Source organism: Protopterus annectens, chromosome 14.part0 (assembly GCF_019279795.1).
Source record: "Protopterus annectens isolate FY-2018-M chromosome 14.part0, PAN1.0, whole genome shotgun sequence".
Classification (NCBI taxonomy): Eukaryota; Metazoa; Chordata; order Ceratodontiformes; family Protopteridae; genus Protopterus; species Protopterus annectens.
Genome location: NC_056748.1, coordinates 1013710461 through 1013736479, shown reverse-complemented (window position 1 = coordinate 1013736479; position 26019 = coordinate 1013710461).

Here is a 26019-nt window from a genome sequence, read left to right as displayed (position 1 = left end):
CCTGCATTGTCAAAGTGCTGTATGCCACTTTACAGTAAAATTGTGTCCTCAGACACACACCTCAACCTGTACCAGCAAGAAATCTGAATAAATCCATGAAATAAATGTGTGCGGGGCAAAGGTCACAAAATAGGAGAAATTGCTAAAATATTGCTCAGACAGACTTAGAAGGTTGATAGAATGACAGGTTGTGCATTACCAAATATTAATAATTATTAGTAGGAATATATCTAATTAAAGTGGTTGTATTAAATTTTTTCCCATTATAAGTGAAGTTTAAGCGTAAGCTGAGCGGGTCTGTGTGTTGCAGTGCTTTGCTCAGCATTGCTTAAACATCTTATAAGAGCTAAATACAAATGTATAACTGAAATCTTCAATGGTGAGTTAACATAGTGGTTTGAGTTCCAACTTTGCATGCAGTAGTTCATGGTTTGAGTACCAAGACAGGCCAATCATTTTTACATGGGAAAGCATTGCTAAAATTATTTTTTTTTAAATGATGTAGTAATTGATATTTGTTAACCAGGGTAGTGTAGCTGGTCCAAAATTGCAGTGTCATTGGATATATGATGTGAAATCCCCCATGTAAACACACGTGTCCCATACAGTACAGTCACACCCCAAGGTAATGTAATCAAAGCACATAGGGGTATGTCATGTAAAGTAAAATATATACACCTAATAATATGTCACTAATGAATAATTAATGTCCAATCTGTAAATATTTTTTGAAATGAAAACTGAGCAATGCTTAGCAGTGCTTAACTGGTTTCAGCAGTGCTAAGAAGTATAATTGTAAGCAGCATTCAGCTCAGCTAAGTGGATTTGTGAACCACTAAGCACTGCTCAGCATTTGCCCCTTTAAGCACTGCTCAACTCAGTTTAGCAGGTTTGTGCACGACTGAGCTGAACTCAGCATTTTCAAAATGGTCCAATGATGGCAAATGGCAGGAATATGACCTTATTTAAACTGCAAAGGTGGGAAAACAGCCAGAAGCTGTTGTAATTTGATCACTGCAGGAGCTATGTCTGGATTTGGAGAGGGGCCGCGCTTTCGTGCACGGTGCTGAGGTATTCTGGAGTCCAGGGTCATGGCTGGACTCTTTGTGCAACACCATGATGACAGACAGCTGCAGGGCCAGTACCACGGCTCCTGATACAAATGTGAGGCCTGGGACCATTTGGTACACAACCTCAACAGTGCAACTGGAATCCCCCAAACTGGTGAGCAGGTACAACATCACTATGCTGACCTAAAGCAGAGGAAGGGGGAGATCTTGGCCAATGGATCCATGATGCTCAAGACAGCAATGCTCCAGTAGTTTGTATGTATTTCACCCATAGCTCTACCAAATTTTAGCCTGAGTATGTTATAGACATGTATGCATAATGGTTGTTTTCTTCCCCTACAGCTGCAGAGGTGAGAACTAACAATGTGGAAGCCTATGCAGACAAACTGGCGAGGCTGCACTGAGAGTGTGGTGAGTACAGATCTATCTTGCAGTATATAGTGCAATAAATAAGAAGGAGTACATTATTTACTGCCAGTAGGTATAGTGTGTTTTGAGTGTACTGAATAAATAAAGTTTTTCAGACCAATATTGATCTACAGAATATGCAGTACTACTGAATGTAGAATCTGAACTGTAATAAAGCTCTGTGTCATGTTACTCAAATAAAGATTTATACCACAAACTGTTATATTTAGTCTGGTGTGTTGTTAAAGAAATAGAATGTGTACAGGTGCTTCACAGCAAATATGGCTTTGACAACATGCATTGACTGAGGTTGTTTTGATAACCAGCTGTTATGCAAAACTGTAGATTGTGGAGCTGTAAAACAAGATATAAATATGTCCTGCACTAAGATCTAAACCTTGAATAGTAATGTGTAATGTATTATAGTGTGTCCCCTGCACCATTGCCTTGTGTTAACCTTTGCCTTCTGGATCTTATTATTTCAAAGGATACACAGTACACTAACTATCTAGGATACACAGTACACTAACTATCTGGCATGCATGAATCTCAGGCGTGTATGTTCAACTGTCACCTCAGTCTTTGGTGACACTACACTTAGATTACAAGGTCAGACTGTCTACTTAAGAGAGTATTAGATGGAATTCAGTCATGTAAGAGACAACAGTTCCCCAATAGCTCAGTGTGATGAGAAAAAGCTCTGCTGTTCATTTTTGCACACCCAGACCACGGTTTGAATCCAGGGAATGGTACTAAGATGTATGAATATTTACACTTAAGTAATCTTGAATATTTGTACAAGCAGTCAGATAGTGTTAACAGATATGTTCTCCACAGGTCTTGCAGGTAAAGAAATGTCTGTAGTAGCTGTATGAAGGGTATATTAATAAACTGTGTACAACTGTTCCACTGTCCAACCCCATGCCTGCAAATGACAGCAGGACAGGTGCATACACTATGCACTCTTCATGGTACATGTTTCTCAAGTGTCATGCTGCTATAGCTAGAGGTCACTGCTGCCAATTATCTTGGATACTGATATGAATCCAGGTGAAGTATGCCAGTAGCACACTCACACATCAGTGCAGGGTACACCTTCTTCATCATATATGTAACCCTGACATGTACGAGTCCCCTCTAGTCATGTGCACAGAGTTGTCACAGTTTGCCCCATACCATTCCAGGTTGAAAGTTTAACAGCTATGTATGTGCTACAGAAACTATGGGCCATAGGTAGATGTAAAGTGAGGGCAGACCTGTAGAGTATTGAGCAGTACTGTTGTGAAAAATAGAAGCCTATACAGTTGTTAATGGACTTTTTTTCTCTCTCCCACCCCTTATCTGCATCAATAATTATTATTCATATACTATGGGTATGTTGTTCTCAAAACCAAATGTTGGAACTTGTGTTCTATTATTGTTCATATATTTAAATGGTTGCATGTTAACATACCTTGTTCAAATACCATTGTTGGTAGCCTGTTGCTGTAAATGTAACTGGCATGCTGTTACAGTGCTGACTGTTATTCCATTTATGCATGTGTTCTGCTTGCTATGCAGTTGTTTCACTTCTATTGTTCTAGGTTAATTTCAACATCCACACATGCTGTTATAACTAATATTGAAATGTTTTGTTCATGACTAACCAATACATTTTGAAAAACCACAACACCATAGCATGTTTGGAAAGGCAGATCCCAACAGCACATCTGGGACCCAATCCGGAACTGCCTCCACTGATCCTGCACCACCCTCAGGTGGAACCACCTCAGGAGACGGGGCCAATTCCCCCCCCAGGAGCAGGCACAGAGAGAAACCTGTCACTCACAAGAAGTTCTGAGTTTTTGAGGCAGGGTCATCCAAACAGACTTGGATGAATGCCTGAGCCAGATCGAGGGCAGACTGGCACACCTTGAGGGGCAGGCTGCCCCTGTTGTCCAGCCCCCAGCACAGCCACCTTCAGGGCCATGAAGGGGCAGTGGTGACTGCCCATTGGTGGATACCTCAGTTCCACTGTTTCCATATAGGGGCTCATGGGCCTCTGATTCCCAACCACCTTCACCATCCAAGGTGTTTACCCCCCTCATGTGTCATACACAGTCCCTGTCTGCTGTCTTGTCTGTCTGCAAAAGTAAACTCTCCTACCCAACTTACCTCCCCAAATATATCTACAACCTTTTGCCAAAATCCCACTATCACCTTAAAAAAAATAAATAAATAAAATGGGGGCATCTGTCACCCCCAAAAAAACACGTCCCATACATATCTCTCCATTTCATCCCCATGTACACTGATGTCAATAAATTTACCCTTGAAATACTCAAGCAATGTATGTCACCCACACCCCTCCCTGTGTGGTGTGAGGCACTAAATTCCAAATTGTGCACATCATTCACAGCTGTTTCTGCAGAAGAAATGGAGAGCTATGGTCCCTTCCTACCCCTATCCTGCACATCCCTAACTGCCTTTCACATTGTTTTTCATCCTGCTTGCCCCATTTTACAACTTTCCTATCACCCTTTTTTTTCTTTTTTTTGAAGTTAGCATGGGTTTAAGCAGGAGTAAGCGTCACTAAGCAAAGTTAAGGGAAGCTAAATGTCTTTTGGCATCACTTAGTGCTGTGCAAACTGACTTAAAACTGCTTTAATCACTCTAACTCATTCAGCCTCTGTTCTGCCCAGCAACAAAATAACCAGTCCTGGCAGGTCTCAAACCCAAAACCCTGTGCACTATCGTCAGAGCAACATACCACTACACCATATGAGATGTGGGAATTTGTAAAGCTTTTTCAAACATATGCATTACAGTCATGTAATATTAGGGAAAAAACATAGTATTACTAACTATTGTGCACTAGGGTCAGAGCAATGTACCACTATGAGCTGTGGGAATTTGTGATGCTTTTTCAAACATATCATGCATTACAGTCATTTAGCAGTAGGGAAAACAAATGTCACTGTCAACTCTTGAATCCAGGACCTTCTACACTATAGTCAAAGCAACGTACCACTACACCAAATCAGCTCTGGGAATCTATTATTACACATACCTCTCAACCTCTTTGTGCAAGAAACTGGATGAACACTGACAAAATGGGGGACAGAGGCCCAACAATAGGCACATATTTTACACAGTGCAGTTATACATATCAGAAAGTTGCTAGAGTGACATGATTTGTTTTAACACACATTTTCTGAAGGATTTAAAGTCTGTAACTCAAACCTCTGTCATTATTTAGTGCCATCAGACCTCAGATTATCCCAATTATCTGCCAGAAAACAACAAATATTCTGAGGAACAGACCAAATATATGAGCACAAACTCTGGACATTCTGTGAAAATATGTAAAGTTTTTCATATGCTGATGCATTTGTAAAGTTATCAGGCACTACAGGGGGGTCCACTTTGTAAATATGAAATACTGAAATCTCAAATTTCAGTATTTTGAGTTTACAAAGCCGAATATTCACATTTCCGAAACCGGCAGAAGCGCAAAATTCAAAATACCGAAGCATGGATATTTTGAATTTCTGCTTCTGGTGGTACTGAACGTGGATATTTGAGTTTAATTTTGGTAAGTTTGTGTGTGTAAATATGCTGGTTAGGGGTTTAGTGTGTGTAAGTATGTGTTGTGACTGTTATGTGCGTGTTTAAGGGACTGTAAGATGTGTGTGTGTGTGTGTGTGTGTGTGTGTGTGTGTGTGTGTGTGTGTGTGTGTGTGTGTGAGTTTCGTTTGTGTTACTGTTTGTGCGATCTCGGAGTTAGAATATATAAGTGGGGGACAGGGGGGCTTGCCCCCTGTTTATATGTAGTTTACATTAGTTTGTTTGATTGTGGGGGGGGGGGGTTTGTGTATGTTTATGTGTGCACTGTATGTGTATCATGGGTACGGGATTTTGAATTTCGCGGTTGTGTGTTTTCAAATTTGTGAGTTGTGGTTGGGTTTTCGGCTTTGTGGTTTTGAAATACTGAAATTTGAGATTTCATTATTTCATAATTACAAAGTGGACCCATACAGGAATATACCTTTAGGTCCAAAAACATCACTGCCAAATTATGAACACAGAACCATTTGAACTGCGGTCAGGGCAACATACCATTATGCCAACTGACTTCTTGAGTTTAGCAACTGAGTTATATGAACACATCCTGAGAGACACACACAGTACACACAGTACTCTGACATATGGTGGCCAAAATCACAGTGTACTTGGGCTTCTGACACAGATACAGAACCAGTATGTAGAACAATAAATGCTGCAGATATCACATGTGACTGTACAGATTTCCACAGAATGTCCAGGGTTATGGCTCATATTTATGGCCTTTCCTCATAACAGTTGTGGTATTCTGCTAAATCACTGGGATGATATCAGATTGAAGGTCACTAAATAGTAATACACATTTGAGTGTCAGACTTCAAGCCCCTCAGAAACTGAATGTCAAAACAAACACTGTTACTCTAGCAATTATCTAAGGTTATGACACCAGTATTTCTAATCCCTCCTTATTTGTGAACCATTGTCTACACATGTTGTTGTGCTGTGTCCACATTTCCTGTGCTAACAGGTTGAGAGGTATGAAGACATGGCATGCAAAACTGTGGACACAACACATCAATCCAAACAGTGGACAGTACTTACTCTCTGTGATGCTGTAGCTCCCACACCTACATAATGTCCTCCTCACATTCCAGAAAAAGGGGTGAGGCCCACATGAAGGCCTTAATTATAGCACTGTGTTGCCATGACATTGGCTAATGGGAAGGCAATCAAACTGCAAATGACCTGCATGTATGGCTAGTGCAATGGCCCAAAAACTTATTAAATGAAAAAATGAAAGAGCCAGCACACCTCTGTGCATTAAAAAATACACATCAATTCATTTATTCACATAAAACTCCAGACCGGTTTCGGCTACACAGCCTTCCTCAGTGAACAAAAACAAACAACACACCCCACCAGCAGATGATGTATAAATACATACTTTGATTGGCCAATATTTTAAACAGACATCATTTAATTAATTGAAAATATTCATTGTGGTCGGGTGGAAAAAGCCCTCCTAGCTTAGCAATCTACTTTTTTTCTTTCAAATTTAATATTTCATGTAGATCAACCCTGTCCTGTGTTTTATTCAAAATACAATCAATGATGGTAAAACTAAATGTACCAGTTTTATGTTTGCAAATATGTTTGTATAAGGCACTTGACTGTTTGTGGTTCTTTATATCACTAATATGTCCACTTATTCTCAATCTTAAAGGCCTGGATGTTTGTCCAACATAAAAGGCTGGGCATGTACAACTGGCCAGATAAATCACCCAACTAGTGCTACAGTTCCCCAAAAAAGTTAAATCATACACTACAAGTGTATTCTTACTACTAAAGCTTTTCGTCTTAAGCACCCTGGGGCAATGAGAACAATGGCCACATGGGTTGCAACCAATCAATTTATCACCAATAATGGTTCTCTGACTCATATTTGTATCCTGAAAATGACATCTTTAGTAATGACTAAATAGGGACTCCAGAGAACGACCTTTCCAAAAGGAGTATAAACATTTCTCTCCCAAAAATTCTCCAAGTGAACCCTCACCCTGCAGGATATTCCAATGTCTTGAAATTATATTCATAAATGGATATGTGTTCTTTCCATAGGTCGTTGCTAATCTGACCTGATGTTTATTGTCAGGAGGATCTCCTCTGTACTCAAGTAATAATCTGACCTGATGTTTATCGTCAGGAGGATCTCCTCTGTACTCAAGTAATCCAGATCTTTCCTGCTGGGTGGCAAACCGGCTAGCCCTACAGATGTCACCAACCTTGTATCCCCGATCTTTAAATCTGGTAATGAGATCCTGTTCATAATTACTATATTTGGGGGGACTAGAACAAATTCTCTTAACCCTGAGAAATTGAGACTTGGGGATATTTCTGATGACATGTTGGGGGTGGAAGCTTGTAGCATGCAACAGTGTATTATATTGAGGGAATTTTCGAAATATCTCAGTCTCCAAAGTGTCCAGAGGGGTACGTTTCACCAGAACATCCAGGAAAGTGATCTCATATTTATGCCAAGTAATCTTGAACTCAGTACCCCATTTATTCTGATTTAGATATTCAACAAATTCCTGTAAATAAACTTCATCGGCTCTCCACACCATCCAACAGTCATCAAGGTAACGCTTCCAAATATCAATTTCATCCAGGTATAGGTTGTGACAGTTGTCATAAATTAATTGCTACTCCAAATATGCCATGAACAGGTCAGCATATATGGGGGCAAAAGATGCCCCCATAGCAGTACCTTGAACTTGCCATACACATTGCTTTTGAAAGTAAAAAGCATTCTTGGTTAAGGCGTGTTCTGCTAGGCAGACCAAAAAAGAGTTAAAACCTGGACTATAAAGTTTAACTCTGTCTAGCCAATATTGAAGCGCAGCTAGACCTGCCCAATGGGGGATATTAGTATACAGGGAGGTGACATCAAGGCTACATAATAGCTAGTGGGGTTCAAGTTGTAAATCTGCTATTATGCCCAAAAACTGAGTGGTGTCTTGGATCCGAGCCCATATGTGTGACAACAAAGGTTTCAAATTAGTGGTAAGTAATTCAGAAAGGGGTTCAGTAAGTGAACCCCGCCCTGACACTATGGGCCTCCCTGGAGGATTGTTAGGATCCTTATGGATTTCAGGCAAGAGGTATAGGTATTGTTTTGGATGGTCACCCTTAAGTTGATAACCAGTGTCTTTTAAAATGATGCCCTCATCAACTGCCATATCCAAAAATGCATCAATCTCCACCTTAAATCTGGATGTGGGGTTTAGGGGCATGATCCTATAATATCGATTGTCTAACAGTTCTTTTTGTACTTCTTCATAATATTGCTTCCAATCTTGGACCACCACTGCCCCTCCCTTATCAGCTGGTAAAATTACAATATCCCTATTAGATTTGAGCTCATCAGTACATTGCCTCTCTGCCCTAGTAATGTTGTCTCTAATCAAATAATCTTTGCCAAGATGCAAATGTAAATCTTTCAACACATTATTCTGGAAGACTGAAACAACTGGAGACATAGGTGGTTTAAAAGTGGAATCCTGAAACCTGAAAGGTCTGGATTCCCACATTATTATGACCATCCTGAAAAGACAAACGTAAATTCAATAGACGACAGAAATCTATCACATCTTGTGCAAAGTTATGTTCAGGCACAAAAAAAATGGACACAAAGCTCAAACCTTTACTGAGAGTTTTTATTTGTATATCCGACAGGACCAACGAGGAGATATTATGTACATTACATGTTGTTATTGTTGGACCATCACCTTCAGCATACTCTCTAAATCTGGAGGGACCCTTGTGTTTTCTCCCCCCTCTTCTAGACCTAGGTCTAAAGGGTGACCCATATTGTCACCTAAATTATTCCTCTTAGAAACAGGTGACCTATCCGTGTGGCCATCCTCACCCTCAGTGTTTGATGAAGTGTCCTCACCTGAGGTAGCTGAGTCCCTATTTCTCTTTTTCAAGATGGATTTTTGTCTTCTGGGTCTAAAATTACCAAATTTTTAATTAGGTGTCGCAAATTTAACATTTTTACAAATATCGAATGGTCTACCCTTATCTAAATCGTCCACATCCCTGTTAAATTTTTTCATTTTTTTGTCTTTTAAGGTATTTTTCAACTCCAAAAGATCCTTACTGAGTTGGTTAAGACAGGGAGTATAACAGGGAAGAGTTTGATATTTCTGCACCCTTTACTCAGATTCTCAACTTCAAGAGTCTGTTGTTGTATTACTCTCTCATAGTATGCAGCTAGTGCATTGACAAAGCTCATCGAAGCTTGTTGTTGCACAGTAAGATATTGGTCTAATAATATTTGATCAGCCTGAGATACTAATGGCTGTACCTTAACCCTGAGTCCTCTGGGCGATATTTGTTTCTGTTGATATGCCTTAAAAAGGCGTAAGTGCCATACATTGCTTCTCAGATTCTTCATCTCTTTGTTAGTTTAAGAAAGGCTAGCTTATACTCATGAACTGGATCATCCAATTCAGCCCCTAAGCTGTTGCTCAATATATGTGTTCCCAAACCAAAAATACCCAAATCATCAGTGTCAGAAGACAATCCTCTAATAATAGATGCCAGATCCATGATGAAATGATCGGACTAAGAAAACAAAGAGTGAACCCTCTTTCTTTCCAAAAATTAGGAGACACCCAAACAAACTAATTAAAAAATTCTTACTTCCAAAACACAAAACCACTCAGACCTGTAATATGTTAAAAATATTAGATATACATAAGTGAACCATCAAAGACAAATAGAGCAGGAAAAACTCCACAGCTCAAATTGTGCTGCTATAAATAGCCTCAAAAAGCACTCAATATGTATTTATTTATTTATTTATTTATATTTGTTGACCGGGAGTGTCTGACTGGACGTAGGTCCATTTTCAGCGGAGGCCCGGGGAGAAAAGCTCCACAGTTAAAATAAACAGACAGTAGTTACACTGGATTACATAGCGATTAACAATTTACATAGCAATTACTTACAACATATTTACAGATGAAGAACATAGTACATCAGTAGACAACTAGAATCTTTATCTGTGAAGTACATAACAGACATTAACAAATGCTAAAATAAGAAGTTCCTGCTGTATAAGTACTAGGCTTATGAGCATCTGAGCTTGCTATAATCAAGGTAGTTAGTGGAGTGGAAAGAAATGTAGTGGTTGGATGGGGTGGGTGATATTAGAGTGGGAGTTGCAAGGGCATATCCAGCATGTTTTTAGGTGCACTTTTAGTAAAGTTTTGAAGTGGGTGCATGATGGTACAGAGGTAATTGTGGGTGGGAGGGAGTTCCATAATTTGGCTATTAAATATTTATCAAAGGTGCAAGTTACTACGCATCAACCAAGAATAACCTTTTGGTGGTATAAAAACACAGTAATCCTAGATGTTCAGTTCCTGTATATAGCCTATAGCCAATGGACTATAATCAAAATATATCCAGATCCATATCCTGTGTCTCACTATGTATAGCTGGATAATCTCCTCAGCTACAATGGTGGTACTATAAATAACGTATCACCACAATCAACTTGTTCATCATATGTATACACAATAATAATAGAAATTATTTTATTATAAACTATTAGTCCTGTGGATTGTGCTCAGAAGTAATACAATAATAATACAAAAAGATGCAGAGTATCTCTGTATCTTTGTGTATTATTATTTTATTACTCTGTAATCTTTTTTTTTCTGTATCTGTGTGTGCATTTTTAATACACTATTTTCCACACAGAGTTGTGCTGGCTCTTTCATTTTTTCATTTAATGGGAAGGCAACCCAGCTGTTCTGGATGCAATTAGCAAATGGGAGCAACAGATTTGTGCACAGGCCATCACCTGTCCATGAGCATTTCCTACAGAAAGCAAGCTGATGCCTGTGCTAAACAGGTCTGATACTTTCATCAAGAAGACAGACTGTGACTATTCACAACACCTTTTTTGGATTTATTCTTATAAAGGGGTACAGCATTATGCCAGGTATGGCAAACAATTAAGTATGTAATGGAATGCAGATGGGGGGATGCAGTCATGACAAATAGGAATTTAAACAGAAGCACTCAACAACACTTCTGGGACTGTCATGTTGCATGTTATTCTGCTGCCCAGCACCTACAGCCATCCCTAATGGCTATGTCTGCAGCATACCTCTGAACTGTACAGGGTTTTGCAGAATGTCCTGACATTTGCCTCATAATTATGCCCATGTTTTCCATAAAAGTTTGCTTTTCTGGCAACTTAGTGGCAAATCATGAAGGACTGCAGTCAGAAAATAATGACATCTGGTATTGTAGATGTCAGACACCTGTGAGTAGGTCACCCTACACCACATATGCACCGCTCTCTCTTATTATGTACATCAGATGTTCCTGGAATGTCCATATGCACCTGTAGTACCAGATGTAGGCTGGATGACCTGGTGCTGTAATGTTGCCCATAGAGGGCACCCAGCAGTCAATGGCAGTGATGTGTGTGGACACATAACAACACAGTCTGTCACAACAGTCAGGAAATTTCAGATAGTCCTGCTACCATCTCAGGTTACTAGGCTATGAGCCATGAGCAGCCATAAGCCTATGCCAAAAGTTGGCCCATGTGTATGCAAGGCAGCAGCTGATGTCCCCATCCAACATGGACACAGGTGGTATCCCAAGGGTGTATGTGCTGTCAACCATCCATTTCACTAGGTTACACATGCAAAGGTGTTGGTAGCTACCCTGCCTGATGAGGACATTGCCCATTCAACTGCAGAGTGAGTGTGTGTGACACACATGAGCTGCCAACAAGGATAGTCCAGGTCACTTACCAGGTTGAGGGTGTGTGTGTGTGTGTGTGTGTGTGTGTGTGTGTGTGTTTGTGTGTGTGCAGCCAGCAGTCCCAGCAATGTGGAGACCATGATTTCCTTGCGCGTCACAGTGAGGTCACTCCTGAGGAGTATGTATGACACTGGGTAGAGGGTTGGCCTTATAGCCTATAGGTGTATGATAGATGTTTGATGGCCTGGTATTCCATGGTGGGAAACCTCCATGATGTCCCCAGCTGCTGCATGTGCTGTATGATTTGACTGATGAATGGTGGATTATTCACATTAATGGTCCTCAGTGGGAGGAACATAACACATCAGGATAAGGGGGGCAATGCATGCTGTAATGGTGGTATGTTCACAATACTCACACACATACTGTACTGACAGATGGCAGGGGTATAATGTGGGTGTTAGTGGTGGATAGTGCTAGATGTATATGGACTGTACATGATGGTAGGCAATGTATGCAGTCCTGTGATGTGTTCCCCTGCTCATGTCTTCTAGGTGGGATGCATCGTAGATGTCACCCACCATACACAGAGGCTGAGACTGAGGCAATCTTGAAATCCCTGAGACAGCATCACAGGGTACTGTTGGGGAGACGCTTGTAGCACATGCAGCAATGAACTGCCCTGTGGGCAGAACTGGTGGGGACCATTAACAACAATGGACACCACCATAGGGGCTATAAACAGGTCTGACACCATACCACAGACTTCATACACAATGCACAGCAAAGGGTTGCAGCTATGTCTAGGGACTGTGCTGGCACTGGTGAAAGCCCTGCTACAGAAGCACCACTGACACCAACAGAGGGGTTCTTTGCCTACTTTGGTGGAGCCACTGCCTCCGAGGCACACATCCCCACATTTGTCATGGAGGTTGGTGACACAGAGTCAGTAACCAAGGAGCGTACATATAAGACCAACTGGTCATCACGTCACTACTGTAGCATTCATAGTGGCAGCCTTTTCATATCTAGATGCATATGTCAAGTGAAACTGCATTTGTGAGTGAGGTTTTGTACTGCATACAAGTGCACACCTATTGTGAATTTCAGTGATTTGGGCAGTATCACAGCTTGTACTGTACATGCTCATACATGTGCATATTATCCTGTACCAATGCCACATGTGCATGTGTTGAGGGACATGGCTGACCTGTGTGGGAATTAACATAGACTTAACAGATTCAGCAGATGTCGGCATAGGTGCATAGCAGACTGGCCATGCTGCTAATGTATTGTTTTACTGACTGAGGACTATTCAATAATGTCCACCTTTTGGCTGGATGCAGTTCATTCGCCTATGTGGAGAACCACATGCAAGCAATTCCTGATGACTGCAAATACTTGGTGCCTGAATTCAACTATGTTGCCATCCTGGGTACCCAGGCCTGTCATTGCAGTCTGTGGGTTTATGGGGTTGGTGTTGATGTGGGACATAGTGGGAACATGTACTTGCTGTATGGCATGCTGACGCTGTTGTCTGCATACAGCTTGAGGCTGGGACCTTGAGAGCATTCCATACCTACTGTATGGCTCATCGCAGTATGTTAACAGCAGTTTGTGGTTCAATGACAGAGTGCAAAATACTTACAGTTCACACAGCCTTAGGCTGTACCTACATATGTGGGTGGAGCCAATTAGCATTCATGCCTATATACTTATGGGTTATTGGGGGCATCAGGTAGTCACAGGGCCTTCACATGTATACATATTGCACACACATAGGTGACAATAAATGGCTTTGCGAGATTATCAAATGTGGAGTGTGGGACATGACCTGTAATAATGTGACAGTTGGCAAGACATACCATGGCCATGGCAAGTGCAACACACAGGACTTCCTCTGGTTTGCTACTATGATGCCTTCTATGTGTGACATTACCTTAGCTTACACTATTTGTCCTAACATTGAGGTGCTTCTGCTGTGCAATAACTGCTCTATGCAATCAGTACAGGACCATATGACATTTTTGTTGTCCTACACTCTTGGGACCACTTTACTGTTTTAGTTGTTTTCACAGGTCACACCTTGCTAAACATGGACTGCAGGGTGCTACAGATGGTGGCCATACCTGTGTCCTCTGCATATATATGAAGATTGTCCTGATGTCTGACACATACTTTCTTTCCATATGTCATAAAGTGTGTTTTTTCTGGCGAACAGTGGGAAAAGCATGGCAGACTAAAATTGCAGATTGATGACAGCTATTGTCGTGTAATTACACAAACACTTTGTAAAATGCATTCACATGCACAATCTGTTCTGGTATCTACTTTCCATGCATGTCACAGCAATATGTGAAGATCATGCTCAATGTTTGGTGTTTGCCCCATTTTTCCATATAGATTTAACCAGATGTCTTTCTGTATGGTGTTGAGAGGTATGCTGGTGGTTATAACACAGGTAGACTGCTGCAAGGGGCTGTACGTACATACACACACACACACACACACACACACACACACACACACACACACACACACACACACACACACATACACTCACACACACTCATGACCTGCCCTTGCTAATAGCAGAACCTGAACCTGCCTAGATGTACAAACAATACTGCTGTATACATAACACAAACACCACAGAGCTATTATAGTGTTGCTACTATTTAAGTGTGCAGCAATTGCAAGTGCTGTTAGGATTGCCAATGGTGGGTACACACACCCTTAACATGGTATAGCCATCAGAAACACAGGCACACAGCTACATGGGGACATGCATTGAAACACACAGAGGTGACACTTCTTATATGACCTACCTCTGTAGGTATTTACAATACATACTGATATGACTATTGCATGTGCCACAGTGCCTTTGTGTTATAAAATGTGTGACTGTGCTTGTAATGTGGATGCCATCAACAGGCTCTTTAAAGAACTACCATGGGGAGGGGGTCAACAGGCCTTAAAATGGTATAATCAATACACATAACAGCCACAGGGGAAATGCTTTACCCACAAACTAGTATAGTAGGTTGCAATGAGATTCAAACACCTAACTATCTACATGTATTTACTATAGTGCTGCCTATTTATCACATGCACCACAATGCTTATGGGCTGATAAGTATCCAAAGGTACATCTAAGATTAATAACTTCAGCAGCCCTTGTAAAGTAGGGTGATGGGAAGTGTACTGGGTGGAACAGGCCTCACAATGGTATAACCAACACACAAAGGATATGGTTCTCACCCACACAGTATCACAGTTGTCAGTATTGAGATTAGAACCCCTATCTGTCTAGTTAATAGCACTACAGTGTTACATAGTTACTACATGTGCCACAGAACTTATAGGGCTGAAGAGTGCCCAAAGGTACTTCTAAGGTAAATGACATCAGCAGGTCTTCTAAAGTAGGTCAATGGGAAGTGTACTGGGTGGGAAAGGCTTCAACATACTTTAACCTGCAAACACACACACTTGCTAGGATGTAGATTAGAACCCCTACCTATGTAGTTATTTCCACTATAGTATTATGCAGTTATCGCACACGCCACAGAGCTTATAGAGCTGAACAATGTCCAATGGTACATCTAAGATGAATGACGTCAGCAGGTCTTCTAAAGTAGGGCAATGGGAAGTGTACTGGGTGGGAAAGGCTTCAAAAATACTTTAACCTGGAAACACAAATACACTTAGTACTGCAATTAAAGCCCCTACCTATCTAGCTATTTGTACTAGAGTGTTATGCATTTATTGCACCTACTACAGAGCCTATAGGGGTGGGCAATGTCCAAAGGTACATCTAAGGTGAATGACATCAGCAGGTCTTCTAAAGTAGGGCAATGAGAAGTGTACTGGGTGGGAAAGGCTTCAAAATACTTTAACCTGCAAACACACAAGCACACATTTGCCAGGGGCTTCAAAACACTTTAACCTACAAACAAAAATACAAACACACACACACACACACACACTTGCCAGGACTGCAATTAGAACCCCTACCTATCTAGTTATTTGTACTATATTGTTACGCCATTATCGCATGTGTCACAGAGCCTATAGGGCTGAGCAGTCTCCAAACGTACATCTAAGGTGACTGACATCAACTGGTCTTCTAAAGTAAGGGAATGGGAAGTGTACTAGGTGGGAAAGGCTTCAAAATACTTTAACCTACAAACACAAATGCACTCACACACATTTACCAGGACTGAGATTAGAACCTCTACCTATCTAGTAATTTGTAGTATAGTGTTATACAGTTATCACATGTGCCACAGAGCTTATAGGCTGAGGAGTGTCCAAATGTACTTTTAAGGTGAATGACATAAGCAGATCTTGTAAAGTAGGGTAATGGGAAGTGTACTGGGTGGGAAAGGCGTCAAAATACTTTCACCTCCAAATACACACATTTGCCAGGACTGATATTAGAACATGTACCTATCTAGTTGTTTGTACTATAGTGTTACACGGTTATTGCATGTGCCACAAAGCTTATAGGGCTGATAAGTGTCCACATGTACTTCTAAGGTGAATGGCATCAACAGATCTTGTAAAGTAGGGCAATGGGAAGTGTACTGATTGGAAAAGGCCTCACAATACTTTAACCTACAAACATACACACAAAGGCAGGTGATGTGATATTACAACCCCTACCTCAGTACTATTGCACAATGAAGCTCACCTTCATGCTGGCCATGCAACTGGTTACAACTGGTATGCAGTTGTCCACCACAGGACATCACTCTATGTCTTTCAGGGTATCCCTGTCTATGACTAACTCTGTGTGTGTGTCTCCCTGTCTCTCTCTCTCTCTCTCTCTCTCTATTGCTCTGTCTGTCTCTCTCTTCCCCATGTCTATGTGTGCATACGCTTGAAATATTGTTATATGTTGACCATATATATGTCTGTGTATCACACGCAACAGATGCAGATATATCACATATGAGCCACCTACAGCTAGCTGAGGGTAATCCTGTCTGATGGATGTGGGTAGATACAGTTAAGGTGTACATAGCTGTCTGTATGCAAAGACATGTATGCACAATACAGTTATATAGTCCAATGTGGGTTTAGACATGAGCTGTACTTCTCTAAGTGTAGGAGCATGCCCAGTATGGCTTTCTATACTAAGAGTGGGACTCCATTCCATAAATAGTTGTACTCCGGTCTGGGCTTTTGTGTACTAAATTCATACATCTCAACCTGTTAGTGCAAGAAATCTGGAGATAGCCTGCCAAAATGGGGGGACAATGGCCCAAACATAGGGAGATACTGTAAATATTGTTCTTATAAATGTAGAAAGTTGCTAGAGTAACAGGGTTTATTTTAGCAGACATTTTCTGACATATATGACGTCTGACACTGAAATGTATTGTGTCATTACTTACTGACAGAAATCCTCAGATCATCACAGCGATTTACCTGAGAAATACAAGCTGTATGATGCACAGACCAAAATTATGAGACAAACTATAGATATTCTCACCCAATCCGACCAGTTGAGAGATGTGGCTACAGCCGATTGGCTGATGAAGCTGTGTAAACAGTCCAGCACCTGAGTGATATACTGGCTGGGGATCTCCTGCTTGTTTGGTATTCTTCTTAACTGAAAAGTCATATCCTGGTGTGGGTACAGAGTGCACTCTACTGAGGAGAGATGTCCATTATATGTGTGATATATTTCACATAGCACTGTGATTTCCAGGTATGTCAGTGTCCGAGAAATATAAAGTAATGTGGTGAACCACTGATAGACATTTGTTGAAAGGTTGATATGAGGTTACTAGACTATTGGCCCTGAAGTTCTTATAACCCTGACAGATGAAAGTGTATCCCATGTTAAGACATGTCAATACCCAGAGGTCCTGTCAAGCAGGGATACAGGTGGAATCACAGGACTGTATTTTCTGTTTCCCATGCACTTAAACAGGGAGCATTTCACAAGGGGTATTGAGGTACTCGGCTTGATGTGGTCAAGGAGTGTATTCCACATCTGTCACACCAACAAACCCTATTGATATCACAGACCAGGTTGATGCTGCACTTACAAGTTGATTGAGTAGGCCTTGACTTCCAGATGTGCAATACTCCCATCAAGGCAGGGTCTGGATTGCTTTGTATGCCAGACAGAGGTCACCTCTGAGGAGTCTGTATGGAACTGAGTAGAGGGACAGTGCTTTTAGCCTATCTGTGTAGGGTAGGTGTTTGAGGGCCTGGATTTTCCAGGTGAGGAAACTTGGTGGTCTCTCTAGCTGCTGCATGTGGTTTGTGAGGTACATGCTGAAAGAGGCATTGTATAAAAATAATTAGTCTTATAAGGTTAGAATATATGGATCTTATGACCTCTTTGTCCCTGGATGAGATAACCCTACTTTTGAGTTGGCCCACCTATGAAGCTTGCTGTACAACAGAAGCTACACTGTGCTCAGAAGTCAGGTTGCTATCAACCTGGGTGGCCAAATGCCTCACTACTCATTGTATATGTAGGACATCATTGTTAACGTGATAATATGTGGGGACATCAGTCTCCCTGAAGGGGATGATGATGCATCTGCAGGCATTCAGCTTGAGGCAATGTTTCTGGTAGCAGTCATTTGTTTTGGTGAGACCCTGTTGTAGGACGTCCACATCACTCTGGGTATTGGTGCCTGTTCCCAGCTTGCAGTCATATACCAACTTGGTCAACCATAGGCCAGTGTTTTTGGCCTGCACCTTAGGGAAGTAAATCCCATATACCAGAGGCCCCAAGACCAATCCCTGGGGTATGCCACTCATTACAGGTGTACTGCTTGAGTTGGCTATCCCTATCATGCTTATGTGGGTTCTCTCAATAAACCAATTTGCTACCCATCTGATAACATATGGATTGATGCCTAGTTGACAGAGTTCATGTACTATGGGCAGGTGGGGAATAGTGTGTAAGACCTTGGCCCAGTCAAGATGGCTGGTGTGCACCATCTTTTCCTTATCCATGTCTTTGTTGGCTGTCTCGGGAAAGTCAAACAGATTTCACTGACATACCTCCTCTTGAGAAAGGTAGACAGTGTGGGGTCAAGTATTTGGAATTTGCCAATGTTCCTGTTAATGAGTTCCATGATAATCCATTGCATGGCCTTGCAGATCAGGCTAGTTAGTCTGATTGGTCTTTAATTTCCTGGATGAGTGAACACTCCACCTTTGTGTAAAGGGATTACAGTGGCTGTCCACCACTTGGCTGTAACAAAGGAAGTACTCAGGCTTTGGAAGAGTAGGGTGCATAATGGTGCTGCCAGTTCATGCCTGAGTTCATGTAGGTTGCAGTTTGGGATGTATTCAGCTCCCATGGCAGCTGTCTTTTTGGCTTTGAGAGGGCAGTGATGCCCTGTTCCCCAGTGATAAGGGCTGAGCGGTCAGGTACTGGGGATGTCCTGGTTTACTAATGAGGGGCAGACGGGAGACATTTCTGATGAATCTGTCAGCCAGTAGATTGGTTATAGCTACAGCATTTGTGCATGTGGTGTCCTTGACTACAAGTTCTGCACAGATCTGGGAGCTTCCTTTGGGAATGCAGACATTTGTGAGAAAGGCCTTATGATTGTCTGTCTTAGATGTAGGTAATTTGGACTCAGAGTTGCCATTAGAGGGTTTCACTGGTGCTCTCATTTATTTGGTCAAGCTAAGGGGTGATTACTTCCAATTGTGCACCTGCTCCTTCTCGGTCATGGACAGCAATGTTATCCTTTTGTTATATAGCTCCTTTATTGCAGATGTTTCCAGACAGGTTTACTCTCCCTTGCAGATTATGATGCTGTCCTGTCAGGTATTCTTGATTCCATGCATCTCTCTCTCTCTCTCTCTCTATATATATATATATATATATATATATATATGCTGGTATAGTACTTTTGTGTACATCTGGATGTTGGTGCCTGTTTCTCCAGTGGGGTAGGGGGCTGTTCAGCTGTTTATACCATCCCTCTGGTGGTTGTGATCAGCTCGGGAGACATTTTCATTTTACCATGGCTAGAGGAGTTCAAGAGAGATGATGATATTGAATGTGACTGCTTTTTTGTCAGATCCTGCCAGGGAGGATGATACTGTAGGGGTGCTGCAGTGGTTAATCATGTTGGTTGCTGCCATGTCCGACATATGCATCACATCTTATGGGGGTATCAAGTAGCTTTCCTATGGATTTAGCATTGAAAAGATGGAGGTATCTCTGTGCATGTCTGTTCTTGCATGGTTGGTTTTCCAATCAATGGTTGGCTAATATGTCAGCTAGGATCAGGGTAAAGTGTTGAATCTTGATAGATTTGTAGAGGGCCAGATATGTGTGGTGGATATCCTGAGTCAGATATGTTGGCCTGTAGCTACCTATAATTTGCATAGGGGTCTTGCCAACAGTTAACTGCACTTGGAGTGTCTCGTGTGTGTCCGACTGTTTGACCAGCCTGGAGGTGTGTGTGTCTGTCTAATATGTATTTATAGTCCACCTCCTTTGACTTTGCTACCCACATTTTGGGGTCTGGCTTTGTGATAGGATGCGTGGTCAAGTAAGGATGGGTTGCTCTCCGCGGCTGTGGCCCAGGTTTCTGTGAGTGCATAAATGTCACCATCTTCCAGGGTTATGAATGCTTGCAATGAGTGCATTTTCCTGTTTAGACTCCTAGCGTTTAGCGGCATGGACTTTAATCTGCATTTTGTTGAGTGCTTTATTTTGGTAGTATGGACCCCATGACTTTCCCTAAAAAGGCACTATGGGGGAGGCAAGGGCCTTTGCCAGAAGGCCAAGTGAGACAGATGCAGGCCATCTCTAGCAAAGCAGCGTGGTCTGTCGATCATATGTTCCCAGGCTGCCAGGCAATGGATCCCCTTGGGATGACGCCAGTAAGTAAACCAATTGTTACTGACAATCATTTTCTGTTTGTACTGAGCCATCATTCTGGGTGATGGTAGAATGCTGCTTAAGGCTAGGGGCATACCTGTATGGGACACATATTTAGCAAGCTGAATTGCGTCTGTCTGTCCAGAGAGGTATATCTGAAGTTGTTCACACCGCCATGGACTAGTACAGAGTCATAACAGTACCTGTTGTGGGGCGACTTGAGTGCATAAGTGATATGGTGGATTCTGGCACCTGACAAACAAGTAAGCATTACTTTCTCCTTATCCAGTCTGGTGAGAGGCACATCTGTGTGTCTCACAATGGAGTCTCCTATGAGTAATATGTTGGGTTTATGGTAAGGCCTTAGTGGTTGCAAGATACTGGTGTGTGGACTATGCATGGTCTGTAGTGTGTAGATTTGTGGAGTTCTCATGTGTTTTTGCCTCTGTGGTGTCCTTTGTTGGCGTTTTTGTTTTGTTGAGGACCTTCACTTATGTGGGTGTGTGTTGTGTAGTTGTGGGTAATGTTTACTGACTCCATACACTGCACGGCACCTATGTTACTGCACAATTTGTTCTGGTGTGCACATTCTCCATTTGTCTGGCCAGTGGTTCCCCTTCCCCTTATGTGTGTCTTTTTGTCCTTCTGTAGTCCAGTCACTGGCTTTGGACACAGTGGCTGCTATGTATTTGTAATTCTGATGTGGGCGGTGTATGTGCCATTACATCACGCACAGGGTTGTAAACTTCACACCTCTGAGTGTACCTATTTAGTAGGTTGTCCATCATTGCACCATTACATCTGCTCTGGCCCTCTGACGGTTTGTGTTGCTATGTTATTATGATGCTACATGTTGGCCTTAGTTGTCAAACCATCACAGACTGACATCTGGGCAGATCCATATATGACAGTCAGACACAGGCCCACACATGGGGACTGGGTGTTAATAATGCTCTGCCAAACATAGACAGATGGGAGACTGGTTTGGTATTTGCTTACTTTTTCTTATTGGTATAACATCTGCTTCTCCACTGTCTGCCATTGATGTTTTGATATGAACCTTTCTTGTTTTGCAAATAGTTTAGCAGGCAAATGCAATGTTAGGACAAGCAGAACAGATATACGAGGCATACTTGTGGTCCTTCTGTGACAGCCTGTCATCCCAGGGGTATGTATGGTAGCCAGTGACTTGTCAATGCTGACACAGTAAGGTGGCAGCCATTTATAATCTGGCAGTACACTGACTTTCAGGTACCTGCTGTCCTACTAGGCACTGTGTAGGTTACTCTGAGCTGTGTACTGTCCATACGTGTGGCCCCCTGTCCCTGACATTTCCAGCTTTCCTGCAGTAACAGATATTGACTTATGGACAGTGTGTACAACTCCTACCGTAGATGTAGCTGACATGCAAAATAGTTGGCACAGAAAGTCTTGGAACATGGACCCTGTCAACCTAGGACACTAAACCACAACAGCCAAGGGTAAGTGCTGGCCACATCCTGACAGTATTAACCCCATATATACATAACTCATTGAACCCTGCATATTGTGGACATGCAACAAGTTATCAAGTTGAACCAAACTGAGGAACAAATACAACCTCTCCGCAAAAAGAACTCACACCGCTCTTCTCCGATACCAATCACCACTACTTCCACGTACTGTGTACACGTCTCAGTAAGCACAAACTGTCTTTGCTTAATTTTTAAAAAACAAGGTCGTTTATTGAAACTTGAGCCCGGTGGGGCCACCCGCCTCACGGGTAAGTGAAAAACGATAAGAGTAGTGGTATTTCACCGGCTGAGGCCTCCACTTATTCTACACCTCTCATGTCTCTTCACAGTGCCAGACTAGAGTCAAGCTCAACAGGGTCTTCTTTCCCCGCTGATTCTGCCAAGCCCGTTCGCTTGGCTGTGGTTTCGCTAGATAGTAGGTAGGGACATGAAGAGACATGAGAGGTGTAGAATAAGTGGAAGGCCCTCACCGTGAAATACCACTACTCTTATCGTTTTTTCACTTACCTGGTGAGGCGGGGTGGCGAGCCCCACCGGGGCTCTCGAAGTTTCAATAAACGACCTTGTTTTTTAAAAATTAAGCAAAGACAGTTTGTGCTTACTGAGACGTGTACACAGTACGTGGAAGTAGTGGCGATTGGTATCGGAGAAGAGCGGTGTGAGTTCTTTTTGCGGAGAAGTTATCAAGTTGATTGGGACAGCCCTGGGAATGTGTGCTCTGATGCTATTACCCTACAAACATAAATGTTACTGCATTTCTATGGGAACAGAACTGTACCTGTCAATTGTAGAAATTTGCACAGACTGTGCAAGTGTTGGTTTTACATTTTGGTTCCATTTAGCATAGTGGTGTACCTGTCTTGGAGAATACTGACATTTCACTAAAGAACAAAGGTTAGAATGTAATGGCAGACATTTGAGTTTCAGACTTCTTACCCTTCAGAGACTTAATGCAACTGCAAGACCTGCTGTGATATCACTGTGCAAGTCTGTAAGAGGAATATTTCATCATTGTCCCTTGTTATGGGCCTTTGCCAGATATTTCTTTATGGTTTTCTATGGCTGACTTGCTGGGAGAGCCTGGGGGGTGAGTATGGGATCCCAACATTGACATCCATGCATGTGACCTATGCCCCCCCCCCCCAGTTTGTTAGTCCTCTACATACACTGCAGTGAGTTTTTTCACCTAGGGGACTACTGCATACTCTGGGAAGCCAGTATTGGGTGGACATTTCCTGTTGTCCCACATAGCTGTCAGTTGTCTGCTGCTATCCTGGTAGGCCATCCCATTCCCTTGCATACATGCAGCGATACCTTATATATGCTACCAAAATGTACTACTCGAGTGACTTACCTTGTGGCTGCAGCAGTTATGACGACGGTGCTTGAGGGCTGACTCTGTCAGATGCATGCAGTACATAGCCTATACATGGTAAGGTACAGGTAGTGTGATGTGTGTGGCATCCATTTTACTGTGTCTGCGAGTCAGAGAAAGGTGTCAGTCCCTGGGTCCCTAGGGGTGTCAGTGTATGTGCTATGCGTTGCCTCTTTGCCAAGGCCAGGGCATACTGGGCATGCCTATGTCTGCCTACAGGGGCAGGTTCAGGATCTTCCTCCTCTGAGTCCCCCTGTGCCTGTAAGGACCATGACAATGGTGCGGGGCTGTGTTCCCCTTCCTTGTGATGTTCCTGCCACAACTGTTTCCACGGGATCATATTGTGTAGCATGGCACATACTATGAACATGTGTGCACATGTGGCTGGAGAGTACTGCAGAGCTCCACCAGATATGTCAAGGCAGTGGAACTGTGACTTCAGCAGCCCAAACAGGCACTCTACAATGTTCCTAGTTTGTGTTGTGCATTTCTGATGGGTGTCATCATCCATAGTTCCAGTGCATAGCCAGCATCCCCCACAAGATGGCCATATGGGATGTCCCCCCTGGCAAATGTCTGGTACAGCTGTGAGGCATGCCAGATGTGGGAGTCATGATAACTGCCAGGGCTGCCAGCACACACATTCATGATAATGCCCTGGGCATTGCACATGACCTGGCAGTTGATAGAGTGATTGCCCTTGTGGTTGAAGTACACTCTACCATCTTCACTGGGTGGTGCTTTGATGTGGACGTGAGTGCAGTCTGTGGCACCCAGTACCTCTGGGTAGTGTGTTACATGATGTAAGAGATACACATTGCTGGTCCTCTCTTCAGAGGTGCTGGGGAAATAAATGTGCTCACTGGCATGTCTTAGCATGACATCCAGGAACTGGTGGAGTACCCTGAATGCAGATGCCTGTGAGACCCAATGAAGTAGGTCTTTGGGAAGTATCTGTAGCTAGTATTCCTAAGGCTACACATACCTTGGTTTCCACTGGGATGCGTTCCCCTCTGTTGGGACTGTGTCTGAGGTGAGGCTAGCAAAGCTCGGTGAGTTGCTGTAGTATGTCCCTGTCCACTCTGTAGGACTCTAGTATCTCCAGCTCATGTAGCCCCTAAAAGGTTTCCCTGGGTCTGAACACTCTCCTCCTCCTCAGTCTGGGCCAGTTGTCAGCATCCTCCTCCTCACTGCCCTCAGTCTTCAGCATGTAGAGATGTAGCAAAGTAGCAGCAGTCCCTATCATTTTGTCAGTTAAAATTCCCAAGTGTATATTCCAGTGGTGCAGAGTTTGTGGGAAAAAACTGACTGAAGGGTGTTTGCATAGTTTTTACTGGTGTGCTGCAGATGCTGCCTGTGTGACTGGCTGACTAAGATACATTTCACCTGCCAGCTATATTATTGAGGGATTTGAATGGGCCACTGTGAGCGGCAGAGGCCTTATTACTTATTTGTAGTTGATTGCCTTTATTCTGCTATTTCCATTTTTTTTCACATTTCCGCCCCTTTTTAAGCCACACAGCATACCGCACAAACTGTTTCAGCTAGTGCAAACACTGCTGAGCAGAAAGGGCCCTCCCCTGGATATGAGCACGCTCATCATTTCTTGAACAAGCTAAGCACAGCTAAGCAGCCTCAGACACACACCCTTGCTTAGCTGTGCTTAGCTGAGAGCTAATAGAAGCCGCGGAGCTCCAATGTGCTTACACCAAGCATGACACACACTCTTTTCATGTCAGCTGCTTCTTCTGCTTACACCACCGAATTATAGCTCCTACATGGTTAGCTACCCATGGACATGGTCTCCCATTTTGATATTCAATAAATTTAGCTCATTTACACACCCCTACTGGCTTATACCCTAGTTACACCACTACACAGGAGCCTATGTCCTTAGCAACCACTGTTACCTGTCATTGTTATGAGTCTACATGCTGCCCAGTATAATTGCAAAATTATTGTTTCACATTTAATTGCCTTTTTATTATTATTTTTTATTTTCTGTATGATCACATTTGTACACCACTGCACTCTGCTTAAACGTCTGACATCTGCCAAAAAAAAAAAAAACTTTTGATTTTTACAATTTTTTAGCAGTTTGGTATGCCATTGGCATGCCTAATGAACATAATACATGCTTTACTTTGCGTTATCATTCCCCCATTTTTATTTTTGCAGTAATGTATGCGGTTACTAACTGCATACATTTCTGCTGCAGACACGGCTCCAAAACGGATGCCTGTCTGCTTCCTGGATCACAAATTCACCTCATTTGCATGGTTTTCACCAGCAAATGCAGTGATTTGCATTAGTCCATCACATCCATGCCAGAATAGTGCTGGAAGGCTTGTGCATGCCCCCAGCCTTGTTTACTGGATCGCACAGGGTCCGAACTCCATGTTCGAGCCATGCCACTATGTCTAAATGGTGTATAGGCTTTAT